This window comes from Saccopteryx bilineata, unplaced genomic scaffold, assembly GCF_036850765.1.
Source record: "Saccopteryx bilineata isolate mSacBil1 unplaced genomic scaffold, mSacBil1_pri_phased_curated manual_scaffold_47, whole genome shotgun sequence".
NCBI classification, from domain to species: domain Eukaryota; kingdom Metazoa; phylum Chordata; class Mammalia; order Chiroptera; family Emballonuridae; genus Saccopteryx; species Saccopteryx bilineata.
In genome coordinates this window covers 120,847-134,088 of record NW_027095473.1, presented here as the reverse complement: position 1 = coordinate 134,088, position 13,242 = coordinate 120,847, and the positions used below count along the sequence as shown (strand labels likewise).

The window sequence follows — 13,242 nt, the reverse complement described above, 5'->3', positions numbered from 1 at the left end:
GGGCTGAAGAGGAGTAGGTTATCTATTGATACATATTGTAAGAGAGTACTAGTTTTGAGATTGCATGCTGCTAAATCCTGAGCTAGTGCCTGCCGAAACAGGTGTGGGCTGTTTTTGATCCCCTGGGGTAAGACAATCCAGGTAAACTGCTGGGCTGCATTAGTGTCTGGGTAAAGGCAAACAGAAAGTAAGAGTCAGGGTGTAGAAATCGTAAAAAAGGCATTTTTGAGGTCTAAAACCCTGAAGTGAGTGGTGTTTGAGAAAATGTGTGTCAGTAATTTGTAGAGATTAGGGACCACTGGATGGAGGGGAATTACTGCCTCATTGATTAGGTGTAAGGTTTGTATAAGGCAATAAGCCCCTGAAGGTTTTCGAAGAGGAAGGATGGGGGTATTTCAGGGAGATTCCTTGGGGATGAGTAAACCTGGTTTATGAGGTGGGTAATTAGTGGTTTAAGGTCTTAGAAACAGACACAGTTACACATTTTTTTTTTTTCTGAAGCTGGAAACGGGGAGAGACAGTCAGACAGACTCCCGCATGTGCCCGACCGGGATCCACCCGGCACGCCCACCAGGGGCGACGCTCTGCCCACCAGGGGGCGATGCTCTGCCCCGACCAGAGCCACTCTAGCGCCTGGGGCAGAGGCCAAGGAGCCATCCCCAGCGCCCGGGTCATCTTTGCTCCAATGGAGCCTTGGCTGCAGGAGGGGAAGAGAGAGACAGAGAGGAAGGAGGGGGGTGGGGGTGGAGAAGCAAATGGGCGCTTCTCCTGTATGCCCTGGCCGGGAATCAAACCCAAGTCCCCCGCACGCCAGGCCGACGCTCTACCGCTGAGCCAACCGGCCAGGGCCCACAGTTACACATTAAACAAAGACTTCACATATTATGAATAAAGAAATTTAAATGAGTGCGCTTTGCTTGTTTCAATTCACTAGAACTATTTTCTGACAATGAGACAAGACAGATTACTTACTCACATAGCTTAATATACAATTCTGTTTATTAAGTTTTTCAAGATGGCAGGGAGTTGCCAGCAAAGAGGGGAGGAAGAGAGAAAGCAGACGGATGGACAGTGTGAGCAGCTGGATGGAAAGAAGGAGGGTCCGAATCTGCAGGAGGAGAGAAGGAGGTTAAAGTATTGGTGTGGCGCCACATGGTCAGAGGAGTCAAAGGGATTTAGAGCTCTGAGGAGAGAGGAGAGGGCGAGGAGGAAAGAGGCCCAGTCACAGTTTGTAAGGAAGGAGGAGGGGTCTGAGAGGAGACAGACAGAACTGCAGTTTGTACGGAGGGAAGAGAGGTCAGAGATGAGACAGGCACCACAGCCAGAGCCACAGCTTCTGAGGAGGGGTGAGGGGACGAAGAACACAGTGGAGAAGGGAGAGGCCCCTGGCCAGCAGGGGAGGAGAAAGAGAATGGTGAAATGAGAAAACAGGATTTAGTGAAGGGAAGAGACTCCAGCAAAAAAGATTTGCTGAGAGACTAGAGAGGGGTCCCGAGAGAGGGGTGCCCCGGGGGTCAGGCAGGAGAAGGAGAGAGTTTGGGAGTCCGCGGAGAAGGAAAGATTAGGAGCAAGTTTTAGGTGAGGTTTCTTTGGCCAAAAACGGCCTGCGTGTAGAACAGAAAGTACAGAAATTAAGGACAGGAGAGAAGGGAGAAGAAAGCCTGCACGTAAGGAACTTCTGATACCCTCCCCGTCCGGTGGCAGAAATTGTCAAGATCTCTTAGGATATTATAATCGAATGTCCTGTTTTCAGGCCAATGGGAGTCATTGTCTAGTCTGTACTGAGGCCATGCCGTGTTAGAGCAGAAGATTAATTTCTTTGGTTTGAGGTCTGAGAGACCGAATTTGGCGAGGATTTTTATGAGACATCCTAGAGGGGTCTGGTCAGAAGGCTTAGACCCTGAAGAGCCCAAAGTGGAGACAGGTGAGCAAGAGGGGGCGTCCCCTCCTTTTGTCACTGTCTCAAGAGGAGAGAATCTCCGTGTGGGGGAGTCGTCCCTGATAGAGGTCGTCACCACCTGTCAGGGAGTTCCGAGGACGAGAAGTTCGAGAGAGTGGAGAGGTTTGGCTAGGCACCTAGTCTTCCGTGCAGTCCACTGAGACTGAGTCAAACCCCTCAAAACATGAGGCGTATCAGAGAAAACTGTCCGACCAGAAAGGGGTATTTTTAGAGAGAAATTTAGAGGCCAACCGGGAAGGGGAAGGGAGAAACTCCTTACCTTCTGGTCCAGCAGGGGTTCAGGACAGGGTTAGACTGCCGGCCAATCAACCCACAGTTACACGTCCAAACAGAATCAGGGAGTAAGCCCGGGACGAGCTGCCGCTGCCCATTGCTTCCCTGGTTGTAAGTTTGGATGGCAAAGAGGGATCGTCCAGGCAGTTAGTACCCTGTCCCGGTGTAAAGCCAGTATTCATGGCCAGGGCCACCATCACAGCCGCCTGGCCAGTGCAGGTTCGCATTGGATTCGGACAGTCGGTAAAGAAACAATGGAGCCAAAAACTGATGGGCCATAGTCTTTAATTCTAGCTTGCACCCGGCGGGCAAGTAAAAATACACACTGGGCTCCAAAACCCAGTCACATTCAGTGCTTACAAAGCCACTGACTTATCCGAGTTTCCTAGAATCAAGGGTTTCTAGCTCACCAGACTTATTCACCTCTGTTCCCCATCTCCTTCTTTATCCCAAATACAAACTCTACACAAACTGTCATCTCACTCAGCACTTCACCATCTTGGCTGCTTCTCCTGGCCTCCTCCACGTGGCCTTTCTCTGCTCTCCTCTGCTCTCTCTTGTAATGATAATCTCAGGAACCAAGAGCGCAAGCTCCCACTTCGTCCCCATTTTATAGTGTAGAAACTAAACCCTTAATCCAATATACAAAATAGGGAAGTCTCTAATACAAAGTCACTTCTCTGAGGCATGATTGGATTGTACCACCCCACATCAAAAAGGGTGGGAAAGGCTTAATCCCAAAATCAAGCCCCAGGCTACAACGATCCCCAACACACATTAATATCACCTGGGCAGCACCATCTTTAACAAAGTGAGCATGATACATTTTATCTGCCCAACACCCGGGTTTCGGCACCAAATGTTGGAATCCATGGGAGTCCGAAAGACCAGAGTAACAGGCTTTGTTGAAAGGAAGAAAGGAACCCTGCCGGGCACTCCTCCTGGGGAGAAGAGCACCGGTTACAGACTAGGGGCGAGTTATATAGTGTTTGGGAGAGCCTGAGGGGATACTGAGGCAAAAGTCCTGGTATGTCCGGAATGCTCCTCCTTGGGGGGCTTCGAGCATGTGAGTGTTGAATCAAAAGTCCTGGTGTGTCCGGAGCCCCTCCTTGGGGCGGCTTGTCAACTTTTTGGAATTCCTCTGTGTCAGGGTCATTAGTCCAGTAAGGGTGAGGTCTGACAGAAAGCGGAACATCAAGAGGGCAGTTTGGAATTCACGTATCTATCAGAAAGGTAGGAGTTTGTTTCCTTTTATATTATTTAACTCATTAGATAATCTGATATAGCTTCTGTTTGATACCTTCATCAAGAGCAGTTTGGTAAAGTGGCAATGAAGTATCTTTCCATACTCAATTTGTTTTCTGAATATTGGAGTGTTTCTTAGACTTTATTCCTGTCACATATTGGCTGGGATCAGGAATGTTTATTAGGCGGTATAGATAATCATTTCATAAATTAATAGAAAATCTTTAAATGCAGATCAAAAGTAAATTGACAGAAGCTTCTGTGTTTTCATGAAAAAAGGAAAAATAGAATTAACATAGCACACTTACTTTGTGTGCCACATTGTGCACACTTGAACATGCTTTATTAGAATAGATGAGGTATGAAATTATTATGAATTATATACTTTCAAAACAAACATTCTTGAGGTAGCCAGGACCCTTGCTTAGTCACTGTGAATGTGTCTGATATTTTTTGATGTTATTGCCTCAAAGGAGAAAGTAGACTAAGATAATATACAAAAGGTAGTAACTTATCCCTGTTTCCAGCTTCAGAAAAATACAAAAAAAAAAAAAAAAAAAAAAAGGTAGTAACTTCAGGCAAAATTTCCATGGGTGGTGTTCTTTTTTTCTTCCTCTCCTTTCTGTACCCTTAGAATTTATGCCTTTTCATTTTTGTCTCTTTTATTAGTGTTCCAGAAATACTCAAGTTAGAAGTGCAAGGTGTGAAACTTATCTTTTTACTTCTGGTGGACCATAACGATGCTTTGTTTAAAGCAAAATTTAAATTTCACTTCTTGCCTAATTTAGTTCCTGACATCTAATTTTAGCTAAGTTGAAGAATTATGGTATTTTTAAAGACTATGGGGGAGGGATGGTATATGAAAAGTAGGCCATCAAGGGAACTTTGATTCTAATGAAATAAAATCTCTGCAAATTAAAATAATTTTTTTATTCTCTTGCTAGCATCAGTCTAGATTTTGTCCATTTTTATGTGCATTTTTGGCAGTGATTATTCATTTCATAGACTAGCTTGGTAACAGAAAAAATTGTGAGGGTATGATAAGTGTTAATTATTTTCCCAACTATCTCATTTTCATCTTTGCTTTCACTACTTTAATTAAGGTGCAGAACATTTTCACCAGCCCTGTTGCAGTTATATCCTAATTGTTTAGCTAGTCTTCGTATTTCTACTTTTTCCAGCCCGCCTTCCTGATCCTCTGCAACAGTGCTTTCTGATTTACAAGTTAATGGTGTCACTAAAACCTAGAAACCTTCAATAATTTCTAATGCCTAAGAAGTAAAATGTACACACTATAGTATCGCAGTCAAGGCCCTTTTATAATGTATTAATTAAATTTGTAGAAGTGACTCATCCAAGGTCACGGAGGTAGTAGCAGAAGAAGGTAAAGGTGGAAGTATGTTTCGCTGCACAGAAGAAATATGGAACTGTGAAAATGGAATCCCTGCTCCTAGGGACCTTACTTAATGGAAAGGCAATTTGGTAGGCAATTCAGGGTTTAGGTATTGACAATTCTAATGTAGTATTGGGTTGAACATAAGATAGTGCATAAATTTTGGAGAACCTGTTGACCAAGCTTGTCTAAAGAAGTTGAATAGGAATGTCTTATATATTGAAACACAATTTTCCGTGGTGTATTGAGTTTTTATGTATTTCAAACCTTGCAACTTTAAATAACATTTTAAGAAAATGATCATTGGAAAAATGGCATCCCTACTGTTTTCCTCTCAAATATTCTGTACATCATTTGTAACAATACATTCAGCCTTTTAATATTTGCTGTTATTACAAATTAGAATTGATGGCACTTTAAGTTCCTCACATGATCTCTTGCTATTCTTGGGAAGGATGATGAAAATAACTACAGATTGTGGTTATTTCTATTTTCTAATACCTGAATTTTAATGGTTATGGACAAGGATTTGAGTTGGTGGGTTGAGCATACAATATGGTGCACAGAAGTGTGTTGCACAGCTGGGCACCTGAAACTATATAATTATGTTATCCAGTGCCACTCCTGTAAATTAGATTAAAAATAAATAAAAAATAAAAATAGGTTATATTTATTCATATAACAGATTTTAGATTTTGTTCCTGCAATATAGTCATAAAAGCAACATAACTAATCCTTAGTAACTTGTATAACTTGAGGCTAAAAAACATATTCATCAGACAAAACTTGAAATCAGAGTTAAGAATTTTTTTTTTTTTTTAGAGAGAGAGAGAGACAGACGGGCAAGCAGGCAGACAGATAGGAGGGGAGAGAGATGAGAAGCATCAACTCGTAGTTGTAGTACTTTAGTTGTTCTTTGATTGCTTTCTCATATATGTCTTGCTAGGGGGGGAGGTGGAGGCGGGCTGCAGTGGACTCCAGCTGAGCCAGTGACCCCTTGCTCAAGCCAGTGACCTTGGACTTCAAGCCAGTAACATTTGGGCTCAATCCAGTGACCGAGGGGTCATGTCTGTGCTCCTATGCTCAAGCTGGCGAACCTGCCCTCAAGCTGGTGATCCTGCAGTCAAGTCCATGACCTGAGGTTTCAAACCTGGGTCCTCAGCGTCACAGGTCGATGCTCTATCCACTGTGCCACCGCCTGGTCAGGCCAGAATTAGTAAACAAAGGATAGGTTTCTGGAGAATCTGCAGTTGACGCCTTATTTATCTCTTGCTTATGCTCATTCAGATTTTCTTATTTTTTTGGTTCAATTGTTACATGTTTTGGGGCTCTGCTGTTAGGCGCATATATGCTTATAATTTCTGTGTTTTCCTGATACAATGACCCTTTTATTTTTTCTTTTTTTCCAAGTATAAGGAGGGGAGATATAAAAAAAGCCTTTGTGCTTTCAACCTGTTTATATCTTTGAATCTAAAATGTGTCTACAGATAGTTGGATCTTGCTTTTTTATCCAATCTGACAACCTCTACCTTTTAATTGGATTAATTCATTCACATTCAATATTATTATTGGTATGGTTCTATTTCATTTATTTTTTTTGCCTTTTATTTTCTATGTTTTATGTCTTTTTTGTTTTTTTTCCTTTGCTGCTTTTATATTAAGAGAATATTTTCTAGTGTGACTAAAATTTTAATTCCTTTATTTTTTCAGTATTATTTTGACTTATTTTCCTAGAGATTGCCTTAAAGCTTACTAGATACACACTTACCAGAATCTACTTCAGACTTACACTAACTTAATTCCCACGAGTTACAGAAACATTCCTCTTGTATAGCTTTCTTCTCTTCTTCCCCTTTTGTAGTGTTACACATATCATGTCAATATACAGTACATATGTTAAACTTAACAATATGTTATAATAATTATTTTACATAATTTTATCTTTTTTTGTGTGTGGCAGAGAGAGACAGATAGGGACAGATGGAAAGGAAGGGAGAAAGATGAGAAGCATCAATTCTTCGTTGCGGCTCCTTAGTCTCCTTAGTTGTGCATTGATTGCTTTCTCATATATGCCTTGATGGAGGGGGCTACAGCAGAGCAAGTGACCCCTTGCTCAAGCCAGCGACCATGGAGTCATGTCTATGATCTCAGGCTCAAGCCAGTGAGCCTGTGCTCAAGCTGGTGAGTCGACACTTAATCCAGATGAGCCTGTGCTCAAGCTGGCGACCTCGGCGTTTTTAACCTGGGTCCTCTGCGTCCCAATCCAAAGCTCTATTCATTGTGCCACCTCTTGATCAGGCCATCATTTTATCTTTTAAAGAAGCTGAGAGAATAAGGGAGAACAAGTATGTATTTGTAGTTTGTTACATTAACATTCTTATTTATCAGTTATGGTTCTTTTCATTAGTTCCTACGGATTCGAGTTACCATCTGATGTCATTTTATTACACCAGTACAGCTTTGCTCCCACCCACCTGTTTTGTGTGTGTGTGTGTGTGTGTGTGTGTGAGTGTGTGTTTTAGTGTAGATTCATATTACTGTAAAGTGTCACTTGTTTTCAGCATGAAAAACCTCCTTTGGTATTCTGTCAAGTTTTTATTTATCTGGGTATGTCTTTATTTTGCCTTTATTTTGAAGCTTAGTCTTGCTGGATATGTGATTCTTGCTTGAAAGGTTCTTCTTTCAGAACTTTGACTGTGTCATAGTGCTGCATTCTAGTCCTCATTGGTTCTGATGACAAGTCAGCTGGTAAGCTTAAGGAGGGTCTCTTGTATATAGCAAGGTATTTTTCTCTTGCTGCTTTCAAGTTTTTGCTCTTTGATTATCTATGATGTGTCTAGGTGTAGCTCTCTTAATTTATTCTACTTGGGAGTTAACAAATTTGAGCTTCCTTTTTGTGTAGATTAATAATGTTTTTCTTCAAATTTGGGGAGTTTTCACACATTATTTCTTTAATATTTTTTCTGTTTTTCTCTCTTCTATTTTTGTTCTTCCCATTATCTGTATGTTGGTATGTGTATTAGTCTGGGTTCCCCAAAGAGAATCAGTAGGGGAGATACATGTATATACACACACACTCTGAAAAAGAGAGTAAGGAAAGAGAGAGGGAGAAGAGAGATAATTGATTCATTTATTATTAAGAATTGGAACATGTGATTATCAAAGCTGAGAGGTTCCACATCTACGGTCTTGAAGGCCTGAGAACCAGAAGAGCCAATTGTGTAAGTTCCAGTCCAAAGCAGGAGACTGATATCCCAGCTTGAAGACCAGCTCATCAAGCAGAGAGAGCAAATTCTCTCTTGTTCAGCCTTTTGTCTTATTGAGGCCGTCTGTGGATTGGATGAGTCTCGCCCACCCTGAGAGGGTAATGTGCTTCACTCAGTCTACAGATTCCCATCTGTTTCAGTAACCCATCTTGAAACACCCTCACAGATGCACCCAAAATAGTGTTTAACCAAATATCTTGCAGCCCCGTCAAGTTGATGTACAGACTTAACCATCGCAGTTTGCTTAATGGTGTCCTACAGTTTTTTGAGGCTCCCCTCAAAAAATAGCTTTCCTGATTCTTTTTTCTCTATTTTCTTCAGATTGCATAATCTCCATCAATCTAACTTCAAATTCACTGATTATTTCTTCTGTCAACTGAAATTTACTATAGAACTCCTCTAATGAGTTTTTTTAAATAGTCTTCATAATTTAGAATAGCTTTTGGTTTAGAGAAAAATTGCAAAGAGAGTAGAGACAGCTTCCATATACCCCATGCCAAGTTTCCCCCTTTATTAACAGCTTACATCAGTATGGTACACTGATTACAATTAGCAAACCAATGTTGGTGCTGATTATTGATTACTGATTACTGATTTTATTATAAAAGTCCATGCTTTCTTCAGACTGTCACAGTTTATGCCTAATGCCTGTTTTCTGTTCTAGGATCCCATCTAGACTAACACATTACGTTTAGTTGGCATGTGTCGTTCCGCTCTTTACAAATTCTCAGACTTTGTGTTTTTGATGACCTTAATATTTTTTAGTAGTCCTGGTTAGGTAGTTTATAGAATGTCCCTCATTTGGGATTTGTTTGCTGCAACAGGTGGGTAAGTCCATCTCATTTATGTGGACACGGGGGCCACCTTCTCTGTTTTGCCATCACACTCAGGACCTCTAGTTCCCTCACAGGTCTCGGTTATGGGAATGGATGGGACCCCTTCCTTTCCCCTTTTTACGCCACTCCTGACATGCAGTTTTGCCTCAGGCTTGCCTCCTTACAGGATCCCTGGCAGTTAGAACCACTGGACTCCATTCATTTCCAGTGACCACTGTTTCACCTTCTGTCTCTGACTCTGGCTACTCAAGGGGCCTTACACAAGTGGAGTCGTGCAGGATCACCCTTTCAGGGATGGGCTGATTTCACTGAGGGTCTCCTTGAGGCTCATCCATGCTGTAGCAGGTGTCAGAATTTCCCCCCTGCTTAAGGCCCAATAATAATATGTCGTGGTATGGGTGGACCTCATTGTCTACTCATCCATCCGTTGATGGGCACTGTGGTTGCTTCCACCCGCTGGCTGTTATGAACACGGGTGTGTGACATCTCTTCAAGTCCCTGCTCTGGTCCTTTTGGGCGTGGACCCAGAAGTGGACTTGCTGGATCGCAGGGCAAGTCCATTTTTAGGTTTTGGACCTGGTCCTTTCCTTCTGCACATAAACCCAGGTGAGTCTCTCGCATTAAAACAACAGCAACAACAATAATAATAATAATAATAATAATAATAATAATAATAATAAAAACAAACTCTTGAAAAGCCCCCTCCTTCTTTAATTTTCTACCCAAACTCCCTCCCCATCTTTCTTGTGGCAACATCTCCCGTGCCAGGCGGAGCTTATTCCCCGGTGCTCCATCTTCTCTGCCACCCCAGTCCATGGGTAGAAATGCAGGGCTTTCCACACAGGAAGGCTGGTCAGAGCACCCAGAGGCTGGCCGGGGCTCCACATCCTCCCCACCCACTAACCCACCCGCCACCATCGCCTACCCCACTGAGGGGCGGTGGGCCCCCGCCCCAAGCTGTCTGGAGCACCAGCTTCTGCGCAAGAAGGGCATGTCACGCGTGTTCTTTACTTTATCGCATTAGATATCAATCTCCCTGACTGACGTTAAAATAACTCAAACCGACTATGCTGGGATTTTATGGAGCCATGGAGAGGAAGGACGAAGCTCATGTCCTGAGCCAGAAAAATATTACGTGGATGAAGCCAGGACCGGGGCGTGCACACACATGCTGCTTTCTATTGTATGTGAAAAGGGAGGAAATGGGCTCTGTGTTCCGTTCTGGAGACTGCGCTCTGTGCACCATTCAGGGCTGCAGCCTAAGGCCTCCTGGCTACCCACCAGGCCCCTTCTCCAGAGCTGGCAGGATATTTGGGTTGTCCCCAGACACTCTGGGCCACACTCGCCTCTGCTGTCTTGTGACAGGCAGCATGGGCGGGCTGCCGGGGAGCTGGCCACTGGGCAGCACATTGCAAGTTCCAACCCAGGGGCTGAGGTCTTGGCCTTGGTCCAAAGGCTGCAGCCCTGTGGCTGCTGAGGCTCGGGACCAAACTCAACCTCCGGCCCCTACAAGTCCTGTCCCTTGAGCTAGACAGACGCTTCCGCTGACACCCAAAGGCCTGTTCTCCTCTTCTCCTGCTCGGCCTGGTCCTCCTGTGCCTCATGGCCTGACCCTCAGCTTGTGGGTGCCCACACTGAGCTGGGGAGAACTGCGGACCTCCTGTGTCTCCAAGCAGGCTGGAACTGCCTGGGGGCAGCCTTCCTTGAACGTGTCTGTGTCCCCACTGGCCACTGGGTCTGGCCCCAGTGGAACTTGTGGGTGCGGGAGAGAATGCAGCTTCAGGGTGACCACACCCAGGGCGTCAGGGCATCAAGGCAGAAAACACAGAGGTGTGGAGCTGAGCTAACACAAGGCACGTGCGGAGGGGGGGGCAGTGGCTGCTTGGTGGGTGAAAGCATGTCTGAAGTTCTAGGGTGTTAGAGCTGGTGGACGTCACATGTGGGATCATGCCAGCCCCCCTTTTATTTATTTTATTTTATTTTTTGCATTTTTCTGAAGCTGGAAACAGGGAGAGACAGACTCCCGCATGCGCCCGACCGGCTTCCACCCGGCACGCCCACCAAGGGGCGACTCTCCGCCCACCAGGGGCTGATGCTCTGCCCCTCCGGGACGTCGCTCTGTCGCGACCAGAGCCACTCTAGCGCCTGGGGCAGAGGCCAAGGAGCCATCCCCAGCGCCTGGGCCATCCTTGCTCCAATGGAGCCTTGGCTGTGGGAGGGGAAGAGAGAGACGGAGAGGAAGGAGAGGGGAAGTGGTGCTTAATGGTGTCCTACAGTTTTTTGAGGCTCCCCTCAAAAAATAGCTTTCCTGATTCTTTTTTCTCTATTTTCTTCAGTTTGCATAATCTCCATCAATCTAACTTCAAATTCACTGATTATTTTTTCTGTCAACTGAAATTTACTATAGAACTCCTCTAATGAGTTTTTTTAAATAGTCTTCATAATGGTGGAGAAGCAGATGGGCATTTCTCCTGTGTGCCCTGGCCGGGAATCAAACCCGGGACCCCTGCACGCCAGGCCGACGCTCTACCACTGAGCCAACCAGCCAGAGCCAGCCCCCCTTTTATGGAGAGAGACTCAGTGTCCAGGAGAGGTGTACCCAGCTCTGAGCTGCCCTTCACCCAAATGCCCAGGCTAGTGTTGATTTTTTTCTCCTGTTTTTCAATTAAAAATTGAAAAATTAAGAGGAAGATACAGATATTGCCTATATACACCCTCCATGAAGAGCTCATTCCTGATTGACATCCCTGCGGGAGTGGAAGCTTTGTTACAACTGATGAGCCCACACTGACACATTGTGACTACCCCAAGCCCACAGTGTACATCAGGGGCACTCTTGGTGGTGTAAATAGTACGGGTTTGGAAAAATGTGCAATGCCACATGTGCATTATCCCAGTAGCATGCAGAGTGTTTTCGCTGCCCTAAAAATCCTCCGTGCTCACCTGTCCATCCTCCCCAACCGCTGGCCACTGCTGCTTCTGGAGTGTTGCCGTATCCGGGAAGGTCGTGTAATTGGAATCATATAGTATGTTTCCTCTTCAGACTGGCTTCTCCACTTAGTAACAGGCATTTAAGTTTCCTCCAAGCACACAGCTTGATAGCTCTCTCTCTTTCTCTTTTTCTACAGCACTGAATCATATTCCATTGTCTGGATAGACCACAGCTTATGTTTCTACCTCACCTGCTGAAGGACATCTTGGTTGTTTCCAGTGTTGACGATTACGAATCAAACTGCTCTGAACATCCGTGTGCAGGTTGCTGTGTGGGCATCAGTTTTCATCTCCTTTGGGTAAACACCAGCACTGGAGTTGTCTCCCAAACGTCCATCTTCCTCCTCCTTTTGGTGACCCACCCCTGGGGATGTCGGCTTTGAGAAGGGGGAGGTCTGAGACCATGGCTGGCACCTCCCTATCTGACCTACAGGTTTAACGGGCTCCTAACACTCCCGGGGCCAGTGGTGTGCAGAGCCCTATGGTGAGGGCTTCCAGGATCTTTGGGAAGTGCTTTCCATCATGGAAAGAGAAGCCTAACTCTGCCACCTGAGTTCTGGGCAGCCAGGAGCCAGGTGGCAGCTCCTTAAGAAGCTAGGTTTGGGATGAAGTTGATAGGACTGAAAACGGAGAAGAGAAATGGAAAGAAACGGGTCCTTGATGCCAGTACTGAGTAGCTGAACCAAACTCACCCCAAGTCCAATCTCCCAGGACCTCCAGTTCCTTCAATCAGGGGGCCCACTGTAAGGTGCAAGGAGCCAGCTTCCAGCTTCCATCACGCTCTCTATCACAAATGTTTTCTACTTCACTAATTGCTGCGATTACCTTTATTTCCTTCCTTCTTCCTTTAGATTCATACTTCTCTCTCTAACTTCGTGTGATGGATGCGTAGCTAAGGAACTCTCAGCCACCTCTTCTAATGAAGTGACCTTCTTTATCTGAGTAATAATTTTTGTCCCCAAGCATACACTTGGCTTTCTTTCCAGGAGGACCTGTCATCCTTTTGCATGTAATACAATTGCTGATAAAATTGTTAAAATCTTTGTTATGTGCTGCCATTGTTTGCTCTGAGGAGACACCCTTCCTGCCCACTACCTTAAACCCCCAAAATGCAGAGGGCCGGTAGATGCCTTGCAGCCCTCCCACAGGCTGTGGCCGGCTTATTTCTTCCTGTAGTCTAGCAGTCTCTTTATGCCCTCTTCTCACTTGTTCCGTTTTTGGGTGACAGCCTGGACCGTATGAGGAGATGCCCTTCCACCAGCACTGACCGCGACCCTG

The 13,242-nt window shown here is 44.8% G+C and overlaps 1 long non-coding RNA gene across 1 annotated transcript; it reads left to right on the top strand.

Moving 5' to 3' along the window:
• The first annotated feature begins 8,022 nt into the window (after positions 1–8,022).
• LOC136318339 (uncharacterized) lies at positions 8,023–12,879 on the top strand. Its single transcript, XR_010728057.1, has 3 exons — positions 8,023–8,235; positions 12,102–12,263; positions 12,816–12,879. It is a non-coding gene; the product is annotated as an uncharacterized lncRNA (long non-coding RNA).
• Positions 12,880–13,242: the final 363 nt, after the last annotated feature.